The following is a 13,503-nucleotide window of genomic DNA, read 5'->3' on the forward strand; positions in this document are numbered from 1 at the left end:
CCCCTTCCACCCTTATGTTGTACATATGGTAAATACGTTGCTGGATTCAGCATACTTCAACGTTTAACAGTGATGTTTGCAGGTGCAATTAGAGCTAGTTCCCATTTGGTAAACCTAGCCGAGGAGACGTGTCTGGTTTGAGCAGAGTTCAGCAGAGCAGATACAGCGTGGGGAGTGTAGACAATCATATCACTAGTGATGTCAGTGGAGAGCTTCCGGCTCTGACAGAGCCAGAAGCTCTCCGGGGCTTACGACAAGTGAGACCCTACCCTAGGGTCTCGTCGTAAGCACCGATGGTCGCGATGGTCAATGACCATCGCGACCATCACCCTAGCGGTCGTTAGAGCTGTGGGTGTTAACCCACAGCCTAACGACCGAAACAGAGGCGGCCAGTCAGGATGCAAGCGGCCGCCCAGTTTCTGAGCGACCGCTTGCATCCTCCGACCGCCTCTGAATGAGGGCCTAAGTCCTGTAAAGGCAAGGCCAAAATAGAAAAACCTGGGATCCACATTCTACAGTATCCACACATTCCCAAGAAGGTATGAATTTGCTGTTGATTCTGCGGCAGTGTCATGTTCTGTATGGCCTGTATTCTGTCATTTGTGAGATGTCGTAACCTCTGAGTTAGGCAGTGTCTCAAATATTTTACTCTGGATTGGCACTGTAGTTTGTCCTTAGCAACCTTGTGTCCTGTATGCGAGAGATGAAGCAACAAAAGTTTAGTATCATTCAAACATGACATAACGAATCAGCACATAGCAATAAATCGTCCACATATTGAATTAGAACAGATCCATTGGCAGGTTGAAAAGATTGTAAACAGTCGTGCAATGCCTGGGAGAAGATACTAGGGCTGTCTATGAAACCTTGGGGCAATCGTGTCCATGTATATTGTACACTTCTGTATGTGAATGCGAATAAATACTGACAGTCAGGGTGGAGAAGCACAGAGAAGAAAGCAGAACAGAGGGCCTGATTCAGAGCCGCTCGTAAGCGGCCGCTTGTTCGCTCCGAGCGATGTTCGCACAATTGCGCATGCGTATTGGTTGTAATACGCATGCGCGAACCAGTCATTGCGGTCGGAAATTGTGTGCTCGCAAAATAGCGAATACCTGCTAATTTGAGTGACAGAATGAGGCGTTTGTGGGTGGTAACAGGGGAAGGTGCTTGAAAACGGGGAGTGGAGATCCGAACGCAGGCGTGCCAAACGGTCAAAACGGGCGTTTTAAGGGTGTGCATAATTAACAAAGCAGCGTCATCGACCACGTCACTTGGTTGTCTTTTAGCCTGAACTGCTCGCATGATTGCGGTAGGAAAATGCTACCACAAGCACTGCGAGCAGTTCATACGCCTTTCGATGTACTCGATTAATCTAATAAATAGCGGAGATGATGTAGGATGCGAGCGGCCAGGGGGTGTTTTTAAAAAAATAGCGAGCGCATGTTTCGTTCGCTCGTTCACACATAGAGGCGTCAACAGACCGCAAAGAGCGAGCGCTCTATTTAAATATCCGGACCCTTTTTCTGAATGAGCGAAATAGCATCTGGCTCTGAATCAGGCCCAGAGGTCAATGACATTGAAATGGGTTGCGTTTGGAAGGATCTGCATAAGAATGACAGCTGGATTTGGCACTACAGGGAATTGGCTCTTTACTGTTGTTGACTACACTAGCTGTACGAAGTAAAATTTTCTGTTGCAATAATCGCTCAATTATTGGAAAAACCCCTAATTATACCTCCTGTATTAGTGGGTTCTGGGGAATTTTTGGAGCTTGCCTACTGCCTTTTAAATTTACCATAACGGGGCTTACGTTTGCCATTAATCCAGTGTCCTGTCCATCCTTAGTCCAAAGGGAATCTGGAATTTGGGACAACATTTGATCTACCTGAGATAGATTTTCCTTTAAACTGGTAGAGTGATACATTATCCTTTGGGGAGTGTCCAACATATCCCGCACCTCATACGCAACTCTCTCTGGGATATCTAGAAATACACCATCAGGGGTGCAATATATGACACATCCCATCTTACATAACAAATCTCTACCCAGCAGGTTAGTAGGAGCCGCAGTAGCCAGAAGGAAAGAATGCCTAGTATGCAGCGGCCCGATAGTAACCCCTGTGGATTTTGTTAAAGGATAATGTTCCACTTTACCTGTTACGCCCATTGTTGGTACTGTCTCGTTGGTCACCTGTAAATTAACGGGAGATTTTATCACTGACCTGGTCGCCCCTGTGTCTACAAGAATAGGATATTTAGTCCCAGCTATATCAACCATCATGACCGGTTCTTCCCTAGTACTTCCCGTTAACCTGACTATCTGTAGACTACAGGTATGACCTGACACCTAGCGTTGGCTTCCATTCTTCAATAAAGCATTAACAGCTACTATTGGAGCTGGTGCCTGTTGGACATTTGCTGGTCTCTGTGCATATCCCTTATGGGGATATGCAGGCTTTCCCTGATTTGGGGGTCCTACCCTTTTTGCTCTGCAGTTTCTACTTACATGTCCTGGCTTGTTACAATTAAAACATGTTCGTGGATCGGATGAAGACACGGGTTGTTGTGAGGTTTGAGCAGGTGGAAAAGGTGATGGATATGGGTAGGGATATGGAGGATAAGGGTATTGTGGGGGGTATGAAGTTTGTGAGTAGTATGGGACCTGTGGTTGTGTAGGGTTAGTGGAATAGAGCTGTGTTTGCTGTTGCGTGGGATTAGTGAGGGCATATAACTGTTCAGGTGTAAGTGTGTGTGTAGATGCAAGTGTGTCTGTTGGCTGTGATGTTACCGTCATTCCTTCCAGAGCTTGGATACTGACAGCCATTAGTTTTTCGCTCTGGGTCTCTCTCTTCTTTGAGATGTTTTTATCATGTTCTATGGCAGATTCTATGAGTGTATCTATTGTGACTCCCCTCCAGCCAGGCTGCGAGGTCTGAACCCAGGTCTTTAGGTTCTCTTTAAGACCGTCCATGAGTATGGTGACTATCATTCCCCCGTGGTGAGTGCTATCTTTAATATCCTCTAACCCAGTGTACTGGGTGATAGCCTGCAGAGCCCGGTCGCAATAATCTTGTGCAGATTCACTCTCCTTTTGCTTTATGGGCAAAATTTTGTTCCAGTTAACTACTACTGGGAAATATATACCCAGTTGAGTTACAATGTGGGAAATGTTACCTTGGTTTACTTGGTCTGTTAAGGGAACGTCACCATCCAATACACAATCCGTGATAAATTTTGTCACGTCGGTATTGCGTGGTAGACAGGCCCTTAACACCACACGCCAATCTTTATTAGTTGGTTCATGAGAACTACCCAAATTCCTCAAAAATCTTTGACATTTGGCTAGTTCCTTTTTGGGATCGGGGAAATCATTTATGATGGAATTTAGTTCTGCTCTTGTCCAAGGACAATGCATTATCACTTCCCACGTGGGCACTACACCGTTCGCATCTGCATTTCCATTCGGAACGGTTATTGTCCGAATGGGATGCAGACCAGCAGTGCTGCTACCTTTGACCTTGTTACCTGGCTGGGGGTTTAATCTGTTGCTACTACGTATGGTATTAACAACTTCCTCCACGGGTGCAGAGGGTGTTAGCACTTCCCTTGCTGTTACCGATGAAGATGGCGGCACCACTCATGATTGTTGTGGTGCAGCATCTATCATCTATCAAAGAATTATACAGACCCAAGTACAGTTATACATATGCAGCACTCTGGACCAGATGTAGGCATCAGCAAGAAACCCCCGTCTATCAGCATTCAGCAAGAAGACTCAGACTGGGGTCACAACACACACGTTTATACTCTCACAGAAACAGACAACACAATAGAGAGGCTTGTCGCTGATGCCATTGGTTCCCAAGGAGGATGCATCTGTTGCAGAGCATTTAACAGGTTGATTCAAATAGACACAGTCCAGCCTCTAACAACTGGTTGTCTCTGGTTTCCTGTTCATGCACATCCTAACAGTTTGTCATATAGTGTACATTTCGGTGCTTTAAGTCTCTGCGGTCCATAAGTTAAGAATGCATGTTGCGATCTTCACACTGACGATACCAGAATGCTGTTGAAAGAGTGCAGATCAGTATACTATCAAACATGACTTACTTATCATGTATGAAACCTTAGCTACCAAATAACCTTTATTTCACAGCAATTATAATAAATGAACAAACTTGAATCTTATACTTTAAAGCTTATGAGACCTTTTATGTGAATATGTACTGTGTAAGTATTTGGGGTTTGATATAAAGACGCTAGTTAACTTGGGGAAGATGCGTGCGCATGAAGCTAACAAACAGAGTTTTCATACAGGATCTTATGCATTCGCTAATATGCGACTAGTTAACAGCGCAATTGTGCGTATTTATGTGTGTATGAGAAATGGTGTAAGATGCAATCGCATGATGCTAATAGTAACATCGCCATATGTACTTAAGTGTGAGTTTAGCTAAAATGGCGCTGGGCGGCCATTCACAAAATGGCATTTTGCAATCTGATTTACAAGATGGCGTCTTGCGGCCAGTCGCAAGATGGCGTCTTGCGGCCAGTCGCAAGATGGCGTCGTTACGACCTAATTTTAAGCTGGTCTTGTCTCAGCCAATTATCCAGCTTTGACACTACAGTTTCCACATAATGATATTTCTCAAAGAAATCTACTAGTCCTGCATTAAACAAATGAAACAAATACCAGTAGGCGCTGGCTATTCCTATATATCCATGAAAGCACTGATGGGCTGGCTTCAGCAGCTGTTCTAATTAAGACTCTGCAGACTTAAACAGCTTAAAACAATAAATAAAAGTAAAGAACTGCGCTGTCAGTCAGTGCTTATAATAATTATACCAAACTAAATTCAATAAAATGTTGCATGGGACCCAGCAAATATATTAAAATATTGCACATATAAGACGCAATACATATAGGCAATAATATTAGGAAATATTCAAGTAATTGAAACAATTTGTTCCCTTTCTCTATCCATTTAAATTAATGTCCAGAATATTGAATAGTCAAAGGGGCAGAGAGGCACTATTCATATCCAGAACAAAGTGTACTGTGGACAGTGGATATACTGTATAATGATAATATCCTTAGATATAATGGGTAGTTTCTCACCCTCAAGCTGCACAATAATTACAGTATGCTCTCGATTATTTCAGCCTGTGTAGCATTCCGGATGGCAGTATCTGATATTATACCTTGCTCGTCAGCTTCCAATATTAGCACTGCACTTTGGCCGGGTGAGACTGCCCATATATTGCCGTCTCTCCCATATATTGTGCAGCCACTGCTGGATGTCCCTGATGTTTTTCCTGGAGAGAAGTGGCTTCTTTGCTGCCCTTCTTGACACCAGGCCATCCTCCAAAAATCTTCGCCTCACTGTGCGTGCAGATGCACTCACACCTGCCTGCTGCCATTCTTGAGCAAGCTCTGCACTGGTGGTGCTCCGATCCCGCAGCTGAATCAAAGTTAGGAGATGGTCCTGGTGCTTGCTGGACGTTCTTGGGCACCCTGAGGCCTTCTTCAGAACTATTGAACCTCTCTCCTTGAAGCTCTTGATGATCCGATAAATGCTTGATTTAGGTGCAATCTTACTAGCAGCAATATCCTTGCCTGTAAAGCCTTTTTTGTGCAAAGCAATGATGACTGCACGTGTTTTCTTGCAGGTAACCATAGTTAACAGAGAAAGAACAATGATTTCAAGCACCACCCTCCTTTTAAAGATTCCAGTCTGTTATTCTAACTCAATCAGCATGACAGAGTGTTCTCCAGCCTTGTCCCCGTCAACACTCTCACCTGTGTTAACGAGAGAATCACTGACATGATGTCAACTGGTCCTTTTGTGGCAGGGCTGAAATGCAGTGGAAATGTTTTTGGGATTAAGTTCATTGTCATGGCAAAGAGGGACTTTGCAATTAATTGCAATTCGTCTGATAACTCTTCATGACATTCTGAAGTATATGCAAATTGCCATAATATAAGCTGAAGCAGCAAACTTTGTGAAAACCAATACTTGTGTGATTCTCAAAACTTTTGCCCATGGCTTTAGAGTTGAGTGTTGGCATGCTCAGTGACCTCATCACATATCGGTGCAATAATGTCCAATAAGCCTCCACTTTCCTGACTAACACCGTTAGGAAATACCGTGGGGGATGATAAGTATGATTTTTATGCATGTGCACTCGTTCTTACCACTTTGGGTGTATATACAGTCAGGTGCATAAATATTGGGACATGCACAGAATTTTCATATTTTGGCCTCTATTCACCACCACTATGGCTTTGAAATGAAACAAACAAGATGTGCTTTAACTGCAGACTTTCAGATTTAATTTGAGGGTAATTACATCCAAATCAGGTGAACGGTGTAGGAATTACAACGGTTTCTATATGTGCCTCCCACTTTTTAAGGGGCCAAAAGTAATGGGACAAACTAAACAATCCTAAATCTAACTTTCACTTTTTAATACTTTGTTGCAAATCCTTTGCAGGCAATTACAGCCTGAAGTCTGGAATGCATAGACATCACCAGACGCTGGGTTTCATCCCTGGTGATGCTCTGCCAGGCCTCTACTGCAAATGTCTTTAGTTCCTGCTTGTTCTTGGGGCATTTTCCCTTCAGTTTTGTCTTCATCAAGTGAAATGCATGCTCAATCGGATTCAGGTAAGGGGATTGATTTGGCCATTGCATAACATTCCACTTTTTAGCCTTAAAAAACTCTTTGGTTGCTTTTGCAGTATGCTTCGGATCATTGTCCATCTGTACTGTGAAGCGCCGTCCAATGAGTTCTGAAGCATTTGACTGAATATGAGCATATAATATTGCCAGAAACACTTCAGAATTCATTCTGCTGCTTTTGTCAGCAGTCACATCATCAATAAATACATGGGAACCAGTTCCATTGGCAGCCATACATGCCCACGCCATGACACTACCACCACCATGCTTCACTGATGAGGTGGTATGTTTTGGATCATGAGCAGTTCCTTTCCTTCTCCATACTCTACTCGTTGATCTTAAGTTGATCTTTGTCTCATCTGTCCATAGGATGTTGTTCCAGAACTGTAATGGCTTTTTTAGATGTTGTTTGGCAAACTCTAATCTGGTCTTCCTGTTTTTGTGGCTCACCAATGGTTTACATCTTGTGGTGAACCCTCTATATTCACTCTTGTGAAGTCTTCTCTTGATTGTCGACTTTGACACATATACACCTACCTCCTGGAGAGTGTTCTTGATTTGGCCAACTGTTGTGAAAGGATTTTTTTTCACCAGGGAAATAATTCTTCTGTCATCCACCACAGTTGTTTTCCGTGGTCTTCCAGGTCTTTTGGTGTTGCTGAGCTCTCCGGTGCATTCTTTCTTTTTAAGAATGTTCCAAACAGTTGATTTGGCCACACCTAATGTTTTTGCTATATCTCTGATGGGTTTGTTTTGATTTTTCAGCCTAATGATGGCTTGCTTCACTGATAGTGACAGCTCTTTGGATCTCATATTGAGAGTCAACAGCAACTGATTCCAAATGCAAATGTCACACCTAGAATCAACTCCAGACCTTTTACCTGCTTAATTGATAATGAAATAACGAGGGAATAGCCCACACCTGTCCATGAAATAGCTCTCGAGTTGATAGTCCCATTACTTTTGGCCCCTTAAAAAGTGGGAGGCACATATAGAAACCGTTGTAATTCATACACCGTTCACCTGATTTGTATGTAATTACCCTCAAATTAAATCTGAAAGTCTGCAGTTAAAGGACATCTTGTTTGTTTAATTTCAAAACCATTGTGGTGGTGAAAAGAGGCCAAAACATGAAAATTCTGTCAATGTCCCAATATTTATGCACCTGACTGTATGTAGGACAACCACATGTCCTTAACACTGAAGGGTTAAAACAAACATCAAATCAATTTTTTTAGGCAAACACAGTGAGGGAGTGTATGTCTGCAGTAATGAGTCCCTCTGGTGTGTATGATAAGTTCTTATCGATTTTAGGAAGATGGAAGATGGGAATAATAGGATAAATTTGCAATATAAACAAATATTCATCACTTAAAAGTGCACCCTCCTTTATGCAATCAGATTTTTTAGAACATGTGTTTCAAGTAGTGTTATTACTTTTTAGCTTTACTTAATTTTCAGCTTAATTATTACAGCCAACACTGCTGAAGACACAGCTGCTTTGACAGCTCTGTATAGTAAATTTAGCCCCATGCTTCTCAGGGTCTGAATGTGTTAGTATAGTTTTTGTCTTTCCATTCATGGCCAACAACCTCACCCACTTCCTGTTACCTGTGGATGTAGCCATTTTGTTGATCAATATTTCCATATCTAAAAGAAATTTGCCTCAGTTTCCCTTGTTATGCCAGAATGTGACAGGACTAATAAGATAAGACCAAATACAATCTATTTTTTATTACCTCGATGGTTGGCAGTAGTGAAGAAGTGTTTAGTCGAGCATATGCATCTACAGAAATCCCAGCTCCTGCCTTAATAATGTGATATGCTAAATTACACTTCCTGGAGAGCCTATGAGCAAAGCAGAATCACAATGTTTACATGTTTTATACAGAATCCCCATGTAGTGATTAACAAGGATTTGCATCCTGCAAAAATCTGAGCCCCTAATTGTGTAATAACAGACCTGGGCATTACTGGGAAAGCTGTTGTCAAACACAAATTACATTTAGTGTATCATATGACTGGGTTATCCATCTTATTATGACTAACTCTTTTTTTTACAAATAGCTTCCTGCAGCAGTCACTATATAAATTGCTCTTTCCTTTTGACTTCTCTCTATGGTTTACTACCATGTCTTACAGTATTATAATTTATTAATATTTAGTTGTGATATCACAGAGGGCCTGATTCAGAGCCTGACGCACTGACAGAGCGCTCGCTCTGAATCAGGGCCGTTCTTTTTTTTTTTAGAATGGCCTCCTGGCCGCTCGCATAGCTGTGGGTGACCACCCACAGCTATAGCGAGCGGCCTTGATGATGGTCGCAATGGTCAAGACCATCGCGACCATTGGACTTGGGACGAGAACCTTGTGGTAGGGTCTCGTGGCCGCAAGCCCCAGAGAGCTTTCGGCTCAAACAGAGCCGAAAGCTCTCCCACTGACATCACTCGTGATGTCAGTGGGGCCGCCCCCAGACGGTAGACGTTCTCATGGGAACGCCTCCGTCTGGGCAGCCACCCTCCCGGCCCGCCCACCAAAGGGGGCCTGCTGTCTCTCAACATCGACAGCACGCCCCCTTTGGTACGAGACCCGGAGCGACGGATTGCCCATCGCTATCCGGGTCTCGCGCATGCGCACGACGGAGCCGGCTCCGTCATGCGCTCTGGGCCACCATCGACCCGGTTGCGAGCGCTCTGCGCTTGCGACTGGGTCTGAATCAGGCCCAGAGCCCTGCTGTACTCTCTCAGTTATATGTTGTCTCCCACTCCCAAGACAATGAGCAACTCTGTCTGCTCATATGAAGGAAAGAGAAGCAGTGAAAGAGGCCAGCTTGATAATGTTGACACTAGTACAGAGGTTCCCAAACTCCGCCATTACAGTCCATGTTTTAGGGATACCCCTGCCTGAGTCCAGATGGTTAAATCAAATTGACTGAGGTACTAATTAAGTCACCTGTGCTGAAGCATGGATAGCTTTAAAACATGGACTGTAATGAGTTTGGGAACCTTGCACTAGTAAAATTTGCATGAGAGCACTAAGGCAATAAATGAATGTAATCCATCGGAGTATATACAGTAACTGAGCTTTATATACTGTATAAGTAGGTATACGATTTAAATGTCTCATGGCACCCCATGTATCATGCTTTTAAATCTGGTATGTCTGATTTAGGTACATTATTTCTTGTGTTTGGCTGTATTGAATACTTGTGACTTGTAATTTTTGCTTTATACCCCTTTCACACATACAGCAAACACCCAGATTTTTTGCAGTGAACGTGCATCAACCCGGATTTTTGCCATATGTGAATAGAAACAAGCGGGTCGAAGTCCCTGGTCCACGACCCTGCTCTGTACCAGGGTCGGACTGAGACCTGGGAAGTTGCCAGGTTGATAGACCCATGTATTTCCTAGGTCTTATAGCTGAAAGGGGTAGTCTTATTTTATTATTGTCTGTTGTTTTTATAGCTGAGATCCCGGCAAAATTACTAATTCAAAAACCACAGACCTGATTCCAATGGTAGTAAAGAGATGCATTGTGGAATATACAGTAACATGAGATTATTTGGGAACATGGCATAAGGTTCCTTCTAGAAATACATTTCAAAGCAAGAAATGAATCTGGAAAGGTTAGCTGTATGCTTTTCTTGCAGCTTTATTTCTTACACCCACCTTCTCTGCAGAATTAGTCAAGTTCCACAAGACATCCCGATCCAGGAATGTAAACAATGATTAAAATAAACAGCAACAGTATTTAAAAGAAGTGAAAGTTATGAAAAGGACATTGGCCATTTAGACATGTTTTCATCCAGTAATAATAATGATCTCAGTCTGTTTGGTGTTCCTTTCATTTTGCTATTGGCAGACACACGTACCTAAGTATTCTCTACTGCAGCCAGACCCTAGTCTGGGGAAATGAAAACAGTCCAATAATGCATACAAATATCTGAAAACAATGTTGTTTGCAAAGTGCTATTGTGTGAAAACATATTTCAGTAAACATAGGTGTCAGTTTTGGGTTATACCAACTACAATATATACCCCTCCATTGTGATACAATTGTGACATCTTTTTGTATAGGAATAATGTGCTTTTGGAATCTTTTGCATCGCAAAATGTTTTTTTTTTGGACCCTGCATTTCACTGACATTTTTTTAGTACCCCAGATGTCACTGTGCCATTGTTGTGGGATCCCACGTGTCACTATGCCATTGTTGTGGGACCCCTGGTATCACTATGCCATTGTTGTGGGATCCCACGTGTCACTATGCCATTGTTGTGGGACCCCAGGTATCACTATGCCATTGTTGTGGGACCCCATGTGTCACTGTGCCATTGTTGTGGGACCCCAGGTGTCACTGTTCCATTGAGTCTGTCCCAGTATACATCATCTCATGCCTATAATAATTGACACTCCCTAGACCTCATGTACTTCCATCTATATGCTATCTCCAGCTTCTCAAACTCTGACTTCCCTCTTTCTGGCCACATCCACCTTTCCTTCTACCTCACCTTACCTCCTGCAGCCCTATATATATCCATACACAAACCTACATCCATGCACAAACATCAATATCTAAACTTCCAGATCCTCTCCTCAATTGAAACACTCCTCTAAATAGACTCACCACCTGCACAAATGCTGCCATATGACCAAGCGTCAATGGAGAAAAACTTGCTTCAATGCATATTTCCTACATTACAAATGTATCCTATCTTTGTATTATATTGTCCAAGCTAAGCTACTTTTAGTTCCAGAAAATATCCACCCAGTCAACCAACCCTGTCACCTCTTTGCAATCGTCAACTTGCTTCCTTGCACATCCTCACACCTTCTCCTTTAACTGCTAATGACTTTGCTATCTGTGGCGAAATTGACACTATCAATAAAAAAAAATTCTGTACTCAGATCCACCACCTCAGTTCTGTCTCTCCTATTATAGGGGACAGATTTTCATCACCCATCCTTCCCCATCAACCTGTCCCATTGATCCCAATCCATCCCAACTCCTCCACCCCCTCCCTCCCCCCTCTCATACTTGCCTGCACATATCTCACCTCTTTGACCTATCCCTTTCCACTGGCACCATACTTGCCAACTTTACACCTTTAAAGACAAGCTCATCTCTCTTATCCACTCAAAACCATCTCTTTATTCTTCCTTTTTTCCAACTACTGCCCATTTCTCTCCTACCCTTTGCTTCTACTTAAGCAGCTTGTATTCAACCATCTGACCCACTTTCTCTTCACTCATTCTATCTACACTGCCTTCACTCCATCTATCTTTTGGGGTTCTTCAATCTTGGCCCTCAGATTTTCTCTCTTTATACAACTTCTTTATGTGGATCTATGTTCTCCTTTAGCCTCCACTACCACCTCTATGTTAACAACAGAATTGCCTTTTCTCACCTGGCCTCTTTCCTTCTGTCTTAAACCAATATGCCTCCCTGTCATCTTCATTGCTACCTAAGGCTCAATATGTCCAATACATAGCTCATCATCTTCCTCCCTCCTAGTGTTATTAGTCCTTCTCCTAATTTCCCTTATGTTTGACAAGGTCACGATCTCCCATGTTCGCCAATCCCACTGCCTTCCCACTGTCCTCTTTGACAGTCGCTTGGTCTGTCTTGTTGCCTTCTCATTCGAAATAGTGGCAGAGTACAGCCCTTTATCACTCAGAGCATTACTTAAATCCTTATCCATACTCTTATGATCTTTTGCCTGATCTACTACAACCTCTTATCAGGCCTTCTTTTCACCCATCTTTTGCCTCTCCTAGCCAACCTAAATACTGCAATGAAACTGTTCTTCACTCTTGTTCCATATTTATTGCACTACACTGTAAATCTCTGCACTGGTTTCCCATTTTTTCTAAAATTCAATTCAGGATTCTCGTTCTCACCTTCGAAGCCCTCACCATCTCTTCCCCTTTAGACATTTCTGACTTTGTCATCAGATGCTCTCACTTGAACCATCTTTGACCTGCCTATGACTTACTCTTTTCATCCTTTCTGGTAACCGCCCCTAACTCCAGCCCCCAATATATGCTACTCCCCAGCAATGAAACTCTCTACACTCCCTGACCACACTACAACCATCAATTTTTCAGTTATCAACTTTTATGTGCAGTTGTATTTTGTATGGCTTGTAACTTTGACTGGCGCTGCAAAGTTTTGCGGTACCTTATAAATAAATAATGAGGATTGTAACGGGACAGCTTGTGTTATTGTGCCATTAATGTACATATTATCAGACTCCATATGACACTGTACCACTGTAACAGGACATCATATGTCACTGTGCATTTTTCATAGGATCCCATGTGTCCCTGTGCCAAAGAACAGCATTATGGTGCTCCGTTTGTCACTCTGCCAATGTTATCAGCCCTCATGTGTCAATGAGCCATTGCTCTTGTATCCCATATATCACTGAGCCATTGCTCTTCTCTTGTATCCCATGTGTCACTGAGCCATTGCTATTGTATCCCATGTATCACTGAGCCTTTGCTCTTGTATCCCATGTGTCACTGAGCCATTTCTCTTCTATCCCATGTGTCACTGAGCCATTGCTATTATATCCAAGGTATCACTGAGCCATTGTTCTTGTATCCCATGTGTCACTGAGCCATTGCTCTTGGATCCCATGTGTCACTGAGCCATTGCTCTTGGATCCCATGTGTCACTGAGCCATTTCTCTTGGATCCCATGTGTCCCTGAGCCATTGCTCTTGGATCCCAAATCAAGTATTTTCCAATGGAATACACTATGGACCTCATTCAGAGCCACTCACAAAATGCGAGCGCTCGCTCTGAATGAGGGCGG

At 43.0% G+C, this 13,503-nt stretch overlaps 1 protein-coding gene across 8 annotated transcripts in view; it reads left to right on the forward strand.

Annotated features, from left to right (window-relative positions):
- The window catches only part of ABI3BP (ABI family member 3 binding protein), a 515,514-nt gene that overhangs the window by 413,191 nt on the left and 88,820 nt on the right, over positions 1-13,503 (forward strand). The window lies entirely within an intron of this gene.

Source organism: Taudactylus pleione, unplaced genomic scaffold (genome assembly GCF_031769625.1).
Source record: "Taudactylus pleione unplaced genomic scaffold, aTauple2 ptg000265l, whole genome shotgun sequence".
Taxonomy (NCBI): Eukaryota; Metazoa; Chordata; class Amphibia; order Anura; family Myobatrachidae; genus Taudactylus; species Taudactylus pleione.